This window comes from Zootoca vivipara, chromosome 12 (genome assembly GCF_965207765.1).
Source record: "Zootoca vivipara chromosome 12, rZooViv2.hap1.1, whole genome shotgun sequence".
Taxonomy (NCBI): Eukaryota; Metazoa; Chordata; class Lepidosauria; order Squamata; family Lacertidae; genus Zootoca; species Zootoca vivipara.
The window spans coordinates 53533957-53551798 of record NC_142595.1 but is presented as its reverse complement, the minus strand read 5'-3'; the positions used below and the strand labels follow the sequence as shown (position 1 = coordinate 53551798).

At 50.1% G+C, this 17842-nt stretch overlaps 1 protein-coding gene across 4 annotated transcripts in view; it reads right to left on the bottom strand.

Moving 5' to 3' along the window:
• The window catches only part of ACHE (acetylcholinesterase (Yt blood group)), a 44319-nt gene that overhangs the window by 8678 nt on the left and 17799 nt on the right, over window positions 1-17842 (bottom strand). For 2 of the 4 annotated variants that reach the window (XM_035136156.3, XM_088655991.1), the window contains exon 1: window positions 16724-16849. The exons of the other annotated variants lie outside the window; for them this stretch is intronic. The gene's annotated coding sequence lies outside the window, so the exon portion shown is untranslated. Of the gene's footprint in view, window positions 1-16723; window positions 16850-17842 lie in introns of those variants that run through there. 4 annotated transcript variants of the gene reach the window in all.

Here is a 17842-nt window from a genome sequence, read left to right as displayed (position 1 = left end):
CAAATGTGTGAAGGAAGGGATCAAATACAACACCTTCCACAGATAAATGGAATGAAATCAACAACAACAACAACAACAACAACAACAACAACAACAACAACAGAAACAGAAACATGGGAATGATCAATAACATACCAGAGAATAAATCCTATTTAACTCAGTGGAATTGGATTGCAGTGGAAGGCTGCCCAATCTGGACCCAGTTACCTGGGAGTGAGCTCCACTGAATACAGTGGGACTTACTTCTGAGTAGACAGTGTAAGGCTCCATTTACAATAAGGGAATGAACACTCCACATGTTTCCTAAGAAATGGCTGGCTGTGGAAGCCTTGCAATGAAAGAATTTAAAGCAAATTGGTGACCTTTTCCTTCAAAATCATAGGAAGGGTTTCGCATGCCAGCTTCACTATTTCCTTCATTTGATGCAGGGATTTTATTGTCAGTTCAAACAGGACTCAAACAGGACTTTCCCACCAACACCATTTTTAATTGTTCTCCAGAAATAAGGAGAGTTGGAAAAAAGGAAAAGTGGGACATTCTGGGACCAAATCAGAAACCAGGACACTTGAAGGGTATGCCAGCGTGGGAGTCAAAAGACTCGCTTCTGCACTAAAAGAAGCCAGAAGCCCCCACTCTCAGGTGCCTCAGTGCCCCCCCATCTGAGAGGAACTCTCCCCCTCCTTCAGCCCTCCCCAAGTCTCCTGGGAGGCGGTGGGTGAGTGTTTAACTCAAGGTCTTTCTAGGGGTGGAGGAAGGAATCCAGACCCTCAGTGCCACCTGGGGTGGGTGAGGGCACTGAAGCCACAGAGGAGGGGGTGGCACATGCCTGGGTGTGCTTTTGTGGTCCTACCCTGTTCTTGCAAACATAATAGGTTTCTGGCATGGGGAGTCCCCCCCCTCTCTCGCTAGCCTTTCAGAGTCCTCTGTTGACACCCTCAAGCCTTTGTGTATTTAGACATTCAGAAAGCTTTCTTTGCTTAAGTGCTTCTCCAAAGGCTGCTGAGAAAGGTTAGCAGTCATGGGAGGAAAGAGAGGCCCTGCTACGGATCAGTGACTGGTTAAGAAACAGGAAGCAGAAAACAGGAATAAATGGGGCATTTCTACACAGAGCGTGGAGTCCCCCAGGAATTGATATCCCTCAGCGGTCATCTAGTCCCGTCCCCTGGAAGGCAGGAATCTTAGCTAACCTCAACAGATGGCCATCCAACTCTCTGCTTAAAATCCTCCGTTGGGTGTTTGCTCATAAGCCACATAGAGAGCGAAGCCGCCAGGTTTGCTGCTGATACCAAATTGCTTAAGGAACTCTCGATTAATGGGGGGCAAGATGGCAAATGCAACTCAATGTAAGCAAGCGTGAGGTGATGCAGATCACGGCAAAAATATATTCCATATATATGCTCCCGGGGTCAGGAATGAGAGGGGATTGCTCGTAGGCAATGCAAAAGATTGCATTGTACAGAGTCAGACCATGGATCCATCAGGCAGTGGGATCCATCCAGGCCTACCTGGAGAGCAAGTGGTTTAACAAATTAGAGATGAGCTTGCAGTATCTTCAAATCTGGGAGAGTTGTGTACAGCTATTAACCAAATGAAAAACAACAAAGTCAGCGGACCTGATGGGATTACCTGCCGAAGTCTTCAAAGTGGGCTGAATTGAACTTACACAACAACTTCACAAGCTCATCAAAAAAATCTGGGAAAGAGAAGATTTAGTGATGCCAAAATTATCAATATCTTTGACAAGGTGATTGAACGGATTGCGGAAACTATCGAGGCATCTCTTTATTCTCTACTGCTGGCAAAATTCTTGCAAGGATCTTAGCAAACTGTTTCCTAACTATATCTGAGGACACCTTTCCTGAATCCCAAAATGGCTTTCAACCTTCTGGGGGGACAGTGAATGTGATTTTCACTGTTCAACAGCTTCAAGAAAAATGCAGAGAGCAAAACCAACCCCTGTATATGGCATTTATTGACCTGACTAAGGCCTTTGACACTGTAAATCGTACTGCTCTGTGAACTGTCCTTTTAAAAATTGGCTGCCCAGATAAATTTGTGAACATCATTCGGCTCCTCCATGATAATATGACAGCAACAATCATGGATAACAATGGCTCTCAAAGTGAAAATTTACAGTGGGATTGGGTATTAAACAGGGATGTGTTATCGCCCCAACTCTATTCATTATTTTCATTGCCATGATCCTACACTTTGTCGAAAGGAAACTCCCCACTGGGGTAGAAATCATATATCAAACAGAGATGGAAAGCTCTTCAATCTGAGCAGGCTGAAAGTGAAGAGGAAGGTTACTGCAACTTCCGTCCTAGAGCTTCAGTATGCTGATGACAACGTAGTGTGCGCACAGTCAGAGGATGACCTCCAAACCATCCTAAATATCTTCACAGAAGCTTACGAAAAGCTTGGCCTGTCGCTCAACATCCAAAAAACCAAAGTGCTGCACCAATAAGTAGAAAATAACCCCTCTGCATCGCCACAAATCCAACTCAGTGGTGTAACGTTGGGAAATGTCGATCACTTCTCCTACCTAGGCAGTTACCTTTCCACAAGGGCCAACACTGGTGCCAAAATCCAGCATCGCCTGAGCTCTGCGAGTGCGGCTTTCTCCCGATTGAAGTGCAGAGTGTTTGAGGACCGGGACATTCTCAGGAAAACCAAAATGCTTGTTTACAAAGCTATTGTACTGCCAACCTTACTATATGCTTGTGAATCATGGACCACTTATAAACGCCATCTCCAACTCCCCAAAAGATTCCATCAACGGTGTCTCCGAAAAATGTTACACATCACTTGGGAAGACAGGGAAACTAATGTCAGTGTACTGGAAGAAGCAAAGATCACCAGTGTTGAAGCAAGGATTCTTCAACATCAACTTCGTTGGACTGGTCATGTTGTGCGGATGCCTGATGATCGTCTTCCAAAGCAACTACAGTGGTACCTCGGGTTACAGACGCTTCAGGTTACAGACTCCGCTAACCCAGAAATAGTACCTCGGGTTAAGAACTTTGCTTCAGGATGAGAACAGAAATCGTGCGGTGGCGGCATGTCAACAGTGGGAGGTCCCATTAGCTAAAGTGGTGTCTCAGGTTAAGAACAGTTTCAGGTTAAGAACGGACCTCCAGAACAAATTAAGTTCTTAAGCCGAGGAACCATTGTACTCTTATTCCGAAGTTAAAAATGGAAAGCATGATGCTGGTGGTCAACAAAAGAGGTTTAAAGACTGTCTCAAGGCAAATAGTAAAAATAGTAAACACCGACAACTGGGAAACCCTGGCCTGCGAGTGCTGCAGTTGGAGAACAGCCTTTACCAAAGGTGTCATGGGCTTTGAAGAAGGTCAAACTCAGGACATAAGGGAGAAATGTGCTAAGAGGAAGGCACACTTGGCAAACCCTCACCGTGACCAACTCCCGTCAGGAAACCAATGTCCCCACTGTGGAAGGATATATGGATCCAGAATTGGCCTCCACAGTCACCTATGGACTCATTGTTAAAACCATGTTTATGGAAGACAATCTTACTATGAGGGATCACCAAAGAAGAAGAAGAGGATGGCCACCTGCCATGTCTGCTTTAGCTGCGATCCCTGTACTGCAGGGGGTTGGGCTAGATGACCCTGGGGGGCATCTCCCTAACACTTCCAACTCTGGTTACATGAGATTGTACAGAAAATTAAACTCTAAGGGGCTCCTTCGGCCAATGAATTGGGAAACTGAGGGAACAGAGAGGCAAATGTAACATTTTCCAAGCTGAGGGAGAAGCCTCGCGAGACCAGGAAAACCAGAACAAGGCCCTGATCCTTCTGTTTGAGGCCGGAGGGGAACCCCAAGGCATCCTCTGGCCAGGGACCCCCTAAAAACTCCTCACGGGCACCTGAGGGAATTACTGTACTTTTCCGTTTATAAGACTAGGTTTTTGTTACTTTAAAATAAAGTTTAAAATCTGGGGGTGTCTTATATACGAGTAGTGCATATGCCTATTTTCTAAATTTGGGGTCTCCAAAAGTAGGGGGTGTCTTATAAACAGAAAAATACGGTACATGAATTATGGATTTCAAACAGTGGCTGTTTAGGAGGCCTCCGGATATGAGGGCCTAGCCTTCTTTCCCCCAAAATGTTATGAAATAAATAAGTTGCCCCTGAGGAAGAGGACAAGAAAGAACCTTTTGAATCCTCATTAAAGAAAGAAAAGCCTCCTGAGGGAGCAAGCGATGGTCCCCTCCATTGCCCGAGGAGAGAGGGGGAGGGGCAGCTCTTCTAGCACTTTCTAAGGGGAAGAAAAAGGCGGGAAAACGCCTCAGGCAGAGGGAGGCCTTCATATCCCAGCCTCTTCTGAGGAGAAAAAGGGCCCCCTTTCTGAGGAAAGTGTCTCATTTCTGAGGAGGAAAAACATCTCCTCAGGAACAACCCATTTATTTATTTTCTTTATTTATACCTATACGCCGCTTGATTGCAAAAGAACAAGAACCCTCAAAGCAGTTTACAAAGGAGAAAGCAGTAAAACTGAGAGAGATTCACAGGTGTCCTTCGAAACATACAAAAGTTGAAATGCCTGAAATAGATTAAGATTCCCTCAACTTTCAGTCCTGGTGTTCCTTTGATTTACTCTTCCCCAGATGCCTCAAGCCCCTTGGATGGACGATCCTGGAGGGAATCTCTGAGCAGCCCCTTGGCGTATTAGTATTATCATTTTGATTATTATTATTGTTATATATTTATTGTGTAGCCCGCTTTCCCCCCTGGTGGTCAACAAAAGAGGTTTAAAGACTGTCTCAAGGCAAATCTTAATGGAGAGCAGCCTTTGCCAAAGGTGCCATGGGCTTTGAAGACACTCGAACTCAGGACGAAAGGGAGAAATCGAGTGATCGCCAAAGAAGGACAGCCCAGGAATGTGAGGGGATTTCTCGTAGGTAGCTGCATTGTACAGAGTCAGACCATGGATCCCTCAGGCAGTGGGTCGCTCCCAGGCCTACCTGGAGAGCAAGTGCTCTAACCACTGAGCCAAGCCCCTTTCCCCTCAACGAAGATGTTGAAGGCAAATTCCATGCTTGGGATCATTAGGAAATGAGTTGGAAATAAAACTGCTGATATCGTAATGTTAATGCAAATCTGTGTGAGGACTCGAACCCACAACTTCAAGTTACAAGAAAGGAGATTCCGACTCAACTTCAGGAAGATCTTTCTGGTGGCAAGAGCTGCTTGACAGTGAAATGGGCTCCCTTAGGAGGTGGTGGACTCTCCTTCCTTGAGGGTCCTCAAGCAGAGCTTGCATTGCAGGGGGTTGGGCTGGATGACCCTCAGGGTCCCCTTCCAGCTCTGCAGCTCTGTGAACTCACTGGAAGTCCCTGTGCTTCCTTGTGGATCAAAAGAGGGTTTTCCAAAGAAATAAATTACCATCCAAATTCTCCCCTGTGGACCTTAGAGGTGGGGTCACCGTTCCGTGTGGGGCCAGAGAAGGAGTGTAATGGAGACCCCAAGCATGCATTGTGTGGGGTGGGATTCGGATGCCCAGTTCCTATTCTGGGATCTCCTCCCAGCAGCTGCTCGCCTATTAAAAGAACCCGGGTCAAAAATAAACCAGCTGGCTGTGTGTGAAAAGGGGAGACCGGGGGGGGGGGGAGAGTTGGAATCATTTGCTGCGACCCATTAGGTACCCTGATGCGCTGGCACAAAAGGGGGGCAGGTGGGGCGAGGGCATATGTGTGTCCCCTTTTGCAGAGGGCAGAATCAGCCCTCCTGTGGCTGCTGGGGAGACAATGTTGGTCTGGTTCCTAGAGGTTTCTTTTGGGGGGGGGCATTGCACATAAAATAAACACTTGTTCCCCCTTCTCCTAGCAGGGCCATGCGGGGGGGGGGGGTTTCAATCTGGAGTGGGGGAGGGGACACACAGAGCAAAATGCCCCTGTATTCCTGCTTGCAATGATAAGACTTTTTTGCATTTGGGTGTTGATCTGCTGCAGCAGAATGTCTCTGCTTTTGACCGGGGGGGGGGGGGGGGATGCCATCTGCATCACTCGTCATGTGCCTGTCAGGAAACCCTCTGGCCGGAACTAATGCTTCCCCTCCCTGCCCAAGGATTAGCAAGTGGAAACCAAACCCCGCCATCCGAGTGCCAGGGCTCACGCTGGCAGCAACCCCCCCCTCGCTCCTGCAGTTCAGCAGGGAAAGAGACACGTCGCTGTCGCTGTCTCTCCCTCCCCTCCTGTGGCTCCCACCCCAAAGTCAAAACAGGAGCTGGAATCAGGGGCAGTTGGAGGCCCCTCACCCTGCCTGTGCCCCAGAGAGATCTCCCCGCCTCCTCTCTCGGCTGCCAGTCTGTGCCCTCCTCGTTGAATAATTGAATGGCAGCATTGAAAGAGACCCCAAGGGTCATCTAGACCAACCCCCTGCGTCCGTCTTTCTCTTCCTCCGCTCCTCCCCATTTCCCTGCCTCTTTTGAGTAGGGGGGTGGTGGTGCTGCGCCTTGCCCCCTGCCCATAACACTTTCTTGAGGACTGCAGCCTTGACCTCTGCCACCCTCAAGCCCTCCAAGGTGCTATGGATTATGACAACCGAAGTGTCCCCAGGCTGGCACAGCCAGCAGCCAGGGATAGTGGGAGTTGCAGCCCCCCCACCAGCCACCTGTTGATGAGGCACCCCAAAAGGGATTTGGCAGAAGTCAGCTCCCTTCCTCTCACCCGTCTCCTGCCCCTCTCACCTGCCTTGTCTCTCCTGGCTCTGCTGCTTCTGTTTGTCTTCCCGGAACCTCATTGTCACAGAGTCACACACCTCACTGTCCTGCCCTCCTTTCTTGCTACTCTCATCACGTTGCCTGCTAATCCCGTCCTCCAGAAGTACATGCAGCCCCTCCCTGTTTTGTGTCATCTGCAGACTTGATAAGTAAATAAACAGCAGAAGTGGGGGAGGCCCCCTCCCCCAAGATTATCACCCAGGCCTTTGGCCCCTTGCCAAAAAAGAGAAGAAGGGCCTCCTCACAGAGTGGCAACAGCACATGCCTTGCAGGCTGAAGGTCTCCGGTGCAATCCCTGGAGCTGGCTGGGCCAGGGGGTAGGAGGCCCACTGCCTCCCAGGAACCTGTGCTTGGAGGCTGCATACCAAGGATGTGGGGCATGCAGAAGTTGGTGCATTTCCATAGTTCTGTAATCCTGGGCTGGGGAACCTACATCTTGTGGGCTCCATGCACCCTTCAGCCCAATGCCACGTGTAGCCTGCAGGGATGGGGTGGCAGAGAGACAGGCGGGTGGTCCTTAGAGCAGGCGCTGTGCAACTCTGCAAGATCCACCAGCTGCCACTTGCACGGGTCTCAGCTGGCTTCCCCTGAGCCTTTGCTAAGAATATAATAAAATGCTTCCAGGGACTAGAGGAGCTGCTTCTGAAACGTGTCATTCTCACCTCCCAATAGTCATGGCTTTAAAATGTCATGTTTTAGGGTCGCTGCTCCCTCTCGATACCCCCACAACTCCCTTCCTGTACCTTATCCAGCTCTGGCCACCAAAAGGAAGCGAGCCAAAGAGCTTATATTTGTGGCTTGCTCTTGGAAGCCTTTACTAGAGGCTTATCCTTGGCTGGGCTCAGAGAGAGCATTTTCCTGCATGCAGAGCTCTCCGAGTCTTTGCAAAGGAGCCCCTCTCGACTTCCCTGGCTAGCAAAAGCTGAGCAAGGACATGATGCACTCAATTATGGAATCTGGTTTTTCGTGGTTCAGAATTTGGAGCCTGCAAGTCTGCTTCTGGCCTACACATGATGATACAGGCCTGCAGATGATACGAAAGCAGGAGGGACTGCAAACTCCAGGGAGGACAGGATGAGATCAGGAGCAGCAGGGGAAGACAATCCTCGTGGCACCTTCAGAAATAAGGGCCAGAAGCTGGTCTTGGCACAACTCCAGGCACATGGTGCTCGCTGATGCGCTCCCCACTGTGAGACATGGTCGCATGTTGGGGGCCTCCAGCGGAAAGAGAGTCAACTGTTTGCTATCAGCAATTCTATGATTTCATGTATTTGTATCCAGCTTTTCTTACAAGGTGGGATTCAAGGTGGCTTACATCATTACTTTTTGAGGATTGTTTTTTTAAGGAACGCCTTTTCTTTTATACAAGCTCCTTTGGTGACTGCTTTCATGGCATCCCAGAGGAGGAGGGTTGTTATATTGTCTATGTCATTGTCTTTAAAGTAGTTTTGGAGGGTTTTCGAGAGACTCTTGATAATTGGTTTGTATGGGGTTAAAGGACCACAATGGGTGTGTGTGTTTGAAAGAAACTGGGTCTGTGATCCTGATACAGTCAACCTCGGTTGTCAAATGTAATCCATTCTGGAAGACCGTTCGACTTCTGAAACGTTTGACAACCAAGGATCAAAGGGCGGTTGGCAAAGTCAATAGAGAGAGAAAAGGGGGGGGACTCCCCAGAAGCTGTTTGGCTTTCGAAAATTGTTCGAAAACCGGATGTCAGGGGGTTGTTGCAGCTACTCTCGAGTAAAGACGCTCCAATCTGCACTGTCTTTAAGGATTTTATTGTGCATACTACAGTGCAGAGATAACAGAAAACATGACTGCCTAGTCCGATTCAGAACCCGGCAATGGCCATAGCTGCCAAGTACCCCGTTTTCCCCAGGAAACTCCCATTTTTACGTACTGTTTCCCAGCGGTCCCCCGTATCTCTTCGTCTCCCGTTTTTCTCTCTAAAATTCTCCTGCCAGTGGCCTCCCCCCCCATGCTTTGCCCATCTATGGGCACCGAAAATGGCCACTGCCGGCGTCGAAGGTCGCGTCTATGCATGTCCGGAAGTGTGTAGACGCAACTTCCGGTGTTGGCGACGGCCATTTTCGGTGCCCATAGATGGGCAGAGCGACACCGGAAGTTGCGTCTATGCACTTCTGGACATGCGTAGACATGATTTCCGGTGTCGGCAGCGGCCATTTTTGGTGCCCATATATGGGCAAAGCGACACCAGAAGTTGCGTCCACGCAACTTCCGGTGTCGCGCGGCTGCCGGTCCCAGATTCTGCAGTCCGGGACTTGGCAGGTATGGCAATGGCTGCCTTCTGCTTTTCGGCCAGCATAAAAGCCCGGGCACCCCAAAACGCTGCCCCTTTGCCTTATGTGTGGGCGCGCACCTCAATTCGGGCGCTGGGGTGGCGCCTGGGCTCTGACGTCTCGCTGAGTCCCTCATCCGCTAACCTTCGACCAGAGCAGTGCCAGGGCTCAGACACCTCACTTAGCCCTCTCTCCAAACCGCTCCATTCCTCATTCCCTCCTCCGATGATGGGGGAGGGGGGAGAGGCTCCCTGTAAGTAGTCCCCCTGACACCGGAGCAGTTACTTCTGGGTTTTCAGCGTTCAGGAGAGGTGTTCCGGAGCCGAGGTTTGACTGTATTGCCAATTTTTTCTTCTTTAAATGGAGGATCAAAGTTGTGAAAACAAGGTAGTTAAAAATAGGAATTGAAATACACCAAAGCACATTTGTTGTTGTTTAGTCGTGTCCGACTCTTCGTAACCCCATGGACCATTGCACGCCATGGACCCTAGCACGCCAGACATTTAGAACCAGCAATTAACGCTGATAACAGTGCAGTGCACCTTAGTTTCCAAAGGAAATGAAGGAGGGAGCCAGTCTGGTGTTTCTTGGGAGGGAATGCCACAATCTGGGAGCTGCCAGAAAAACTCCCTGTCTCCTTCCACCACCGGCCGTGACTCTGATGTTGGTGGGACCGACAGAAGGTGTTCCCTGAGGGTCTTAGCACCCAGAGCAGATTCGTAGACAGGCTCTTCCAAGCCGCCTGGCCCCAAGGCAGGTTCCAGAGTGTGTTGCTTTCATTTGATTTGCACAACGCCTTCTTGTCTCTCGTGGCCGTTCTCTGATGGGTTCCATTTTGGCCACACGCCACCTCTGTGCCACATTAAGGACACCCGGTGTGCAGGATGAGGCCTTCCTGGGAGCTGTCTCGCATGTCTGCAGCTCCTCCCTCACTGGGACTTCACCAAAGTCCCAGCATCAAAAGGCAATAGGGGAAAAATGATCCGACTTTGGAACATGGATGTGTGTTTGTGAAATGTGGGAAGGGAGCTGGGATGTGAATGCTCAAGGCTTGCCTTTCCCTCATTCCTTTAGTTTCAAAAGTGTTTGCTGGCATTCCTGACAAGGCTGGAATTTTTAGAATTGGGTGCGTGAAAGAGGCCCTTTCATGTGTGGGTTGAGCAGAATCTGGGGGATGGAGGACAGATCAAAGGAAGGGCCTTCTCTCTGCAGCATGTCATGAAAATGATGGAACTCCAGAAGATCAGAGGACTGCAGGGTTGGAAGGGACCCCGAGGGTCATCTAGCCCAACCCCCTGCAATGCAGCTAAACCATTTCCGATCAACGACTATCTGACCTTTGCTTAAGAACTTCTGATAAAGGAGAAAGTCCAGCACCTTCCCAAGGAGTCTGTTCCGCCATCAAATTGCTCTTGCTATCGGAAAGTTCTTCCTAATATAGTGTTGTCTGTCAGTTTAAGAGTAGATGGAGGAAATTCATGGAGGGAAGGGCTATAGGTAGCTATTAGCCACCATGACTATGTACTGCCTCCCGTATTGGGGGCACCATGCCCCAAATGTCACTCGCTATGGGGCCCCAGCCAAAGATGGTTCCTGCGTTGTCTTGGGGCATCTCCTTCTCCCACTGTGAGGACAGAATACTGGACTTGATGGGTCCCTTTTGGTCTGATCCAAGAGTCTCTTCTTATGTTCCTGTGTGAGAACAGGACTAGGTGGGCCTCCTTTGGCCTGATCCAGCGCTGCTTACGATCTTTCTTACAACCAAGGCAGTGTTTCAGTTACTTTGAGATTTACAGAAAGCCACCCACCCGCTTGTCTTCCAGAGATGAGCCTAACCAGGTGGATCCCCTTATATTATTCGCTCACTCCAGCCAATGAACTCCTACAGAGTTTAGCTTTGGAAACCAAACCTGCCTACAGCCTAGAGAAGAGCGTGGAGTGGGGGCTGACTCCTGTTCCTTGAGGGCAAAGCGCTCTGCACATGCCCAGAGGCAGCCTGGCACTGCTATACATATCCCAGGCATTGAGATTCTGGAACAAATCCCTGGAGCAACTCCATCTCAGCCCTGGCTAAGAGTGGAAGAGGAAGGGCTTTCTGTAAACACAGCGGGGAAATCCTCTCTCTTAGGGGGTGGGGGAAAACAGGAAATAGACTCTGCCTGTCCCTGGGGTGCGGACGTTGTGCTGCTGCAAGAGGGGTCAAGCTCAAGGGTGGGAGGTGTTTACTTCCTACGCAAGGCACAGGATCACATACCCTCCAAGTTTCCCGACTTTCCAGGAAGAGTCCCAAAATGACAGAAGTCATCCCGGATTTGATCCTGGAATGTCCCTTTCCCCCTCCCCTCCTCATCTCAGAGGACAATTGGATGTGGTGTGTAGATGCAATAGCACAGTCCTGTTTGAACTAAAAATAAAACTCCTGCACCAAATGAAGAAAATAGTGAAGCTGGCATATGAAGCCTTTCCTATAATTTTGAAGGAAAATGTTGCCAACCTGCCTTAAATTCTTTAATTGTGATGCCTCAGCAGCCAGACACTTCTTATGTTCTTTTAGAAGAGATGAATTGTATGGTTTTCTTTCAAACATGAAAAAGAGAATTGTTTGATCAGATAAAAGGTGTTAATAAGGCAGCTTCTCAAATTTGTAAAAATAATAACTTACTTGCAGAGGGTGTGGGAGAATTAAAAGAGGCGAATACACAAACCACCAAGGTGGAAATGGTAGGGAGATGAGGTTTGAGGAAAATACAAGGGAAAGTAAGAGTAGTACAAGACAAAAATGGTATTACGGTGTATGTGAAAAGATTTGGGAGCTTTGACCGTGATAGAGAAGCAGCAGGAAGGGAGGGCAAAATGCATAAGAGGTTACTATTTGTGGTGGCAATCTATAATTATTTTAAAGGCCTGGGAAAAGACATATAAAGATTTGAAGAGTATGTGGGAGATGATTAATTGTTTTTTTAAAAAATTGAATGATGGATTGAGATGTACAGGACTCAATGGACTCATTGAGCAAAAGACTTTGTTCCTGTACTTGAGAGAGAATACCAGGCCAAGACCAGCCAGTTCCTACCTAAGGCAGAAGCCTCCGCCAAATAAGATAAAGAAGATTGGCAAAATAAACTTTTGAACTCTGCAGGACAACTTAGTTAATCTGACTCCAAAGAAAGAAGGACTTTGAGTTTAAAAAAGGTGCAGATGTTCAAAGAATATCTATTAAGCTTGTGTTTAGACATTTACATTAGTATAACTTTTAGAAGTAACTTGTAATAAGATGAAGAAGGTTTTAAAATTGGATTGTTAAGAATATAAGGTTCCATGCATGTGCATAAATAAGCTTAATGAAATGGGACCAAGAAGGGGAGGGGAGGGAAGTTGGCTAAAAAGAATATGGTTTTAAAAATTTGCATATGATCTTTTTTCTTTTCTTTTTTCTTCGTGTTGTGTTTTGTTTTTGTATTGTTTTTATTTTTGTTATTTTTTGAAAATTAATAAAATGGTATTAAAATAAGGAAAAAAGCAACTAGCTACTTCTTAGGAAACACAGGCAGTGTTTATTCCTTTATTGTAAATTGAGCCTGATGCTGCAATCCTCAGCATTTTTACTCAGAAGTACCATAAGTCCAAACTTGCTGGCATATTGCTACACCCAATATGCCAGCAAGTTTGGAAAACTCAGCAATGGCCAGAGGATTGGAGAAGATCAGTCTACATCCCAATTCCAAAGAAGGGCAGTGCCAAAGAATGCTGCAACTACCGCACAATTGCGCTCATTTCACACGCTAGCAAGGTTATGCTTAAAATTCTACAAGGCAGGCTTAGGCAGTATGTGGACCGAGAACTCCCAGAAGTGCAAGCTGGATTCCGAAAGGGAAGAGGAACCAGAGACCAAATAGCAAACATGCGCTGGATTATGGAGAAAGCTAGAGAGTTCCAGAAAAACGTCTACTTCTGCTTCATTGACTATGCAAAAGCCTTTGACTGTGTCGACCACAGCAAACTATGGCAAGTTCTTAAAGAAATGGGAGTGCCTGATCACCTCATCTGTCTCCTGAGAAATCTCTATGTGGGACAAGAAGCTACAGTTAGAACTGGATATGGAACAACTGATTGGTTCAAAATTGGGAAAGGAGTACGACAAGGTTGTATATTGTCTCCCTGCATATTTAACTTATATGCAGAATTCATCATGCGAAAGGCTGGACTAGATGAATCCCAAGCCGGAATTAAGATTGCTGGAAGAAATATCAACAACCTCAGATATGCAGATGACACAACCTTGATGGCAGAAAGCGAGGAGGAATTAAAGAACCTTTTAATGAGGGTGAAAGAGGAGAGCGCAAAATATGGTCTGAAGCTCAACATCAAAAAAACCAAGATCATGGCCACTGGTCCCATCACCTCCTGGCAAATAGAAGGGGAAGAAATGGAGGCAGTGAGGGATTTTACTTTCTTGGGCTCCTTGATCACTGCAGATGGTGACAGCAGTCACGAAATTAAAAGATGCCTGCTTCTTGGGAGAAAAGCAATGACAAACCTAGACAGCATCTTAAAAAGCAGAGACATCACCTTGCCGACAAAGGTCCGTATAGTTAAAGCTATGGTTTTCCCAGTAGTGATGTATGGAAGTGAGAGCTGGACCATAAAGAAGGCTGATCGCCGAAGAATTGATGCTTTTGAATTATGGTGCTGGAGGAGACTCTTGAGAGTCCCATGGACTGCTAGAAGATCAAACCTCTCCATTCTGAAGGAAATCAGCCCTGAGTGCTCCCTGGAAGGACAGATCGTGAAGCTGAGACTCCAATACTTTGGCCACCTCATGAGAAGAGAAGACTCCCTGAAAAAGACCCTGATGTTGGGAAAGATGGAGGGCACTAGGAGAAGGGGACGACAGAGGACAAGATGGTTGGACAGTGTTCTCGAAGCTACGAACATGAGTTTGACCAAACTGCGGGAGGCAGTGCAAGACAGGAGTGCCTGGCGTGCTGTGGTCCATGGGGTCACGAAGAGTCGGACACGACTAAACGACTAAACAACAACAACAACCGTAAGTCCTTCTTAGTTCATTAGGATTTACTCTCTGGTATGTTTATTACACGGGTGGCGCTGTGGTCTAAACCACTGAGCCTAGGGCTTGCCAATCAGAAGGTTGGTGGTTCGAATCCCCTGTTGCTCGGTCCCAGCTCCTGCCAACCTAGCAGTTCGAAAGCACATCAAAGTGCAAGTAGAGAAATAGGTACCACTCCAGCGGGAAGGTAAATGGCATTTCCATGTAGTGCTCTGGTTTCACCAGAAACGGCTTAGTCATGCTGGCCACATGACCCGAAAAACTGTCTGTGGACAAACACTGGCTCCCTTGGCCACAACCCCCGTCGTTCGCGACTGGACTTAACTGTCAGGGGTCCTTTCCATTTTTATGTTTATCACTGGGAGAAAAGCGATGACAAACCTAGACAGCATCTTAAAAAGCTTGGACATCACCTTGCCGACAAAGGTCCGTATAGTTAAAGCTATGGTTTTCCCAGTAGTGATGGATGGAAGTGAGAGCTGGACCATAAAGAAGGCTGATTGCCGAAGAATTGATGCTTTTGAATTATGATGCTGGGGGAGACTCTTGAGAGTCCCATGGACTGCAAGAAGATCAAATCTATCCATTCTGAAGGAAATCAGCCCTGAGTGCTCACTGGAAGGACAGATCCTGAAGCTGAGGCTCCAATACTTTGGCCACCTCATGAGAAGAGAAGACTCCCTGGAAAAGACTCTGATGTTGGGAAAGATGGAGGGCACTAGGAGAAGGGGACGACAGAGGGCGAGATGATTGGACAGTGTCTGCGAAGCTACGAACATGAGTTTGACCAAACTGCGGGAGGCAGTGGAAGAAAGGAGTGCCTGGCCTGCTCTGGTCCATGGGGTCACGAAGAGTCGGACACGACTAAACAACAATGTTTATTACTATTACTAAAAAAATTGTCCAGTACCACCTTATTATTATTATTATTATTATTATTATTATTATTATTATTATTATTATTATTATTTCACCTTTTTCCCTGACAGGAACTCAAGGCAGCTTAACGCTAACATTTTGTATTTCTTTCCGTTCATCTGTGGAAAGTGTTGCACACAATCCCTTCCCCTCACACATTTTTTCTTTACAACGATCCTGCAAGGTGGGTGAGGTGCAGAGGTTGCACTTGGCTCAAGGTGACCGATGTCTGAGTGTGAATGACATCTATGTGTGCAATGAGATCAAACGTAGGAGAAGCTTCCGGATGTGGAATAGGATTTCCCTATTTTCATGGTGAAATGTTGGAGGGGGTGGGAGGGGGCTGGAGACGGTGTCTGCATGTCTGGTTGGGGGTGGCAAGTCTGGTGTGTTTAGATGCTCCTGGGTGGGGGAGCACATGCCTTCCCCTCCCCACCACTGTGGTTCCTTCCAAGCATTTGGGAGAGGGGCAGATTTAGCCTGGATGCTTCTGGGACACCCAGCGCACCCCCCCCAATCCACCCTGGCCAAGCTTTTAATAGCTCTCCCCTCCCCCTCCTTCCTCTCTTTGATTCCTGCAGCTGCTCTGTTTGCAAACAAGGGGGAGGTGGCCATAGAGACAGCCTTGATGTGACCTGGGGGGGGGATGCGCCCGGCCGGACCCCCTCACCTCCGAAGCAGCCAAGTGCAGCTGAGCGCATTAAGGGCCGCATCTGGGTCCGGATGAGCGCCTGGCTGGATTGCGACCCACCCGCTGCTCCTCACAGCGCCCCCGCCCCGTGGGTGCGCAGGCGCACAGGCAGAGGACTCCCTTTGCTGCCTCTCTTTGCACCAACGGAGGTTCCCAGCCCCCCCCCCCGCCGGATCTCCCGACAGCCTCACCCCACCTGGGAGAAGCCAGGATCCCCCCCCAGCTAATGATTTTCCATCAGAACATGGCCCTCCCCTGCATGTCCAGCTCCACGCTCTACATCTTTGCAGGGGAGTGCGGGTGGGGGTGCACTCTACACACTCTCGGAGGTGTTTGCTCCAAGCATGAGCCCCCCCCCGCCCGAAACATTCTGGCCTTGCTCAGCCACCCGCCTCCCCGGTTGGGAAAACCCCCAGGCAGGACATCCTCGATACTAGCCCCCACAAACACAAGCCAAGTGCTGAGGAAGGGGAGCAGGCAAGGGGCGATGGAGAAAGAGGGATAGAGAATGGTGGGGGCGCTGGGGGGCGCAGACAAGGAATAGGAAACTGGTGGCGGGGTGGGGGTAGAAGATGACTCGGGAAAGATGGGGCTGGAGCCGGAGGGAGCTGCGCGTTCGAGGGCGGCGCGCGGGGGGGGGGGAGAGACTTTGGAAAACAGCGGCCAGGGAGGGAGCGTCAGAAGCTCCCCTCCCCTCCCCTCCCCGGCACGTGCCAGCCTGTCACGGGCGCCTCCGACCTCCATCCATATGGGGGGAGAGGGGTGCGGTAATTTCTCAGACCTGCCCCCCCTCCCCATTTCCAGCCCGGCCAGAGATAAGGGAGCCTTTTTTGCGGAAGAGAGAGATGATCAGATTTGGGGAAACACGATTTGTGGGTGGAGAAGGGATGCTGGGGCGTCTGCGTCAGAGGCGCCCAGGCTGATGGGCCGAGGAGGGAGCCCTTTCGGGGTGTCCGGGGAGCCTCCACCTACCGGCGCGGGGAGCAGCTGCCCCTTACCTGGGCCGAGGAGGAGGAGGAGGAGGACGAGGGCGCCGCTGTTTCTGTCTCCGCTGCCTCTGCCGACTCCGCGCTGGCGGCGGCGGGGGCGAGAGGAGCAGCAGCAGCAGCAGAGGCGCCCCCCCAGCCCCGCCTGGCTGGCCCAGCCTCCCCACCCCGCCGGGCGGCGGCCAGAGGCAGCAGATCTCGCGAGCCTCACCTCCCCCCCCCCGCCAGCCCTGGGCTCCCCGTGGAGGAGGTGGGGGCAGCGGCTAAGCCGGGGCGTTCCCACACTGGGGAAGGGGCAAAAATCCAGGGGCCCCTCCGAGGCGCCCCGTCTATTTTCCTCCCGCCCCCTCCAGCAAAGCAGACGGGCCTGGGCTGGTCTTCAAGCCTGTCCCCGCTTGGCACGTGTCGAGCAAGTTGCGGGTTCTCCCCGTCGGGGATCGGGGTGCTGGGACTCTCAGGCGCCGCTTCCGACGGGAGACCCCCGGCCAGCCCCCTAAAGGTGCGTCTGGTTGAAGAACTTGTGCGCAACGCCAGCCTTCTGAAGCTTCGTCCGAGGACCCCCCCCTCCAAATCCCCTTCTTCTGAAGATCTCAGAATTGGGACCACCCATTTAGCCTTGGGTTCCTTGGAGGGGAATCACCGACCTTCTCCCACCCCGGTAAAAGTTCCCGGGGCGTATTGCAAAGGATGCCTCGCGATGGTTTTGTATTGTTTTACAAAGACAGCACGTGTGAACCCCCGGGACCCCGACGGCAAACCCCGAGAACCCGGGAATCGTCGGCCTCTTTGGGATGCGAATTCCAGGAGTGCTCAGCAGCCGCCCGCCAAGCGAAGATTTGGGGGTGGCGGCACCACAACCCTCGAGGATCCGGTCCAGCGGGGAGGGGGCTGCCGGTTCCTCGCAGGGATGAGGCCCGATTTTTATCCCCGACAGTCCGGGCACTCCAAATTCCGCCCATCCACGCACCCCAATTCTCCTTCTGACCTCATATACCCCCTCGGCCCCCTCCCTCGGCAAGGCCTTCCTCGCGCCAGCTCCAGGGGAGGAGGAAGAGCGTGCCCCTGAGCGCGTGCAAAGTGCCTTCCGGCCACCAGCCTGCAGCCCCCGCCCCCTCTCCTTCGGAGCATCAA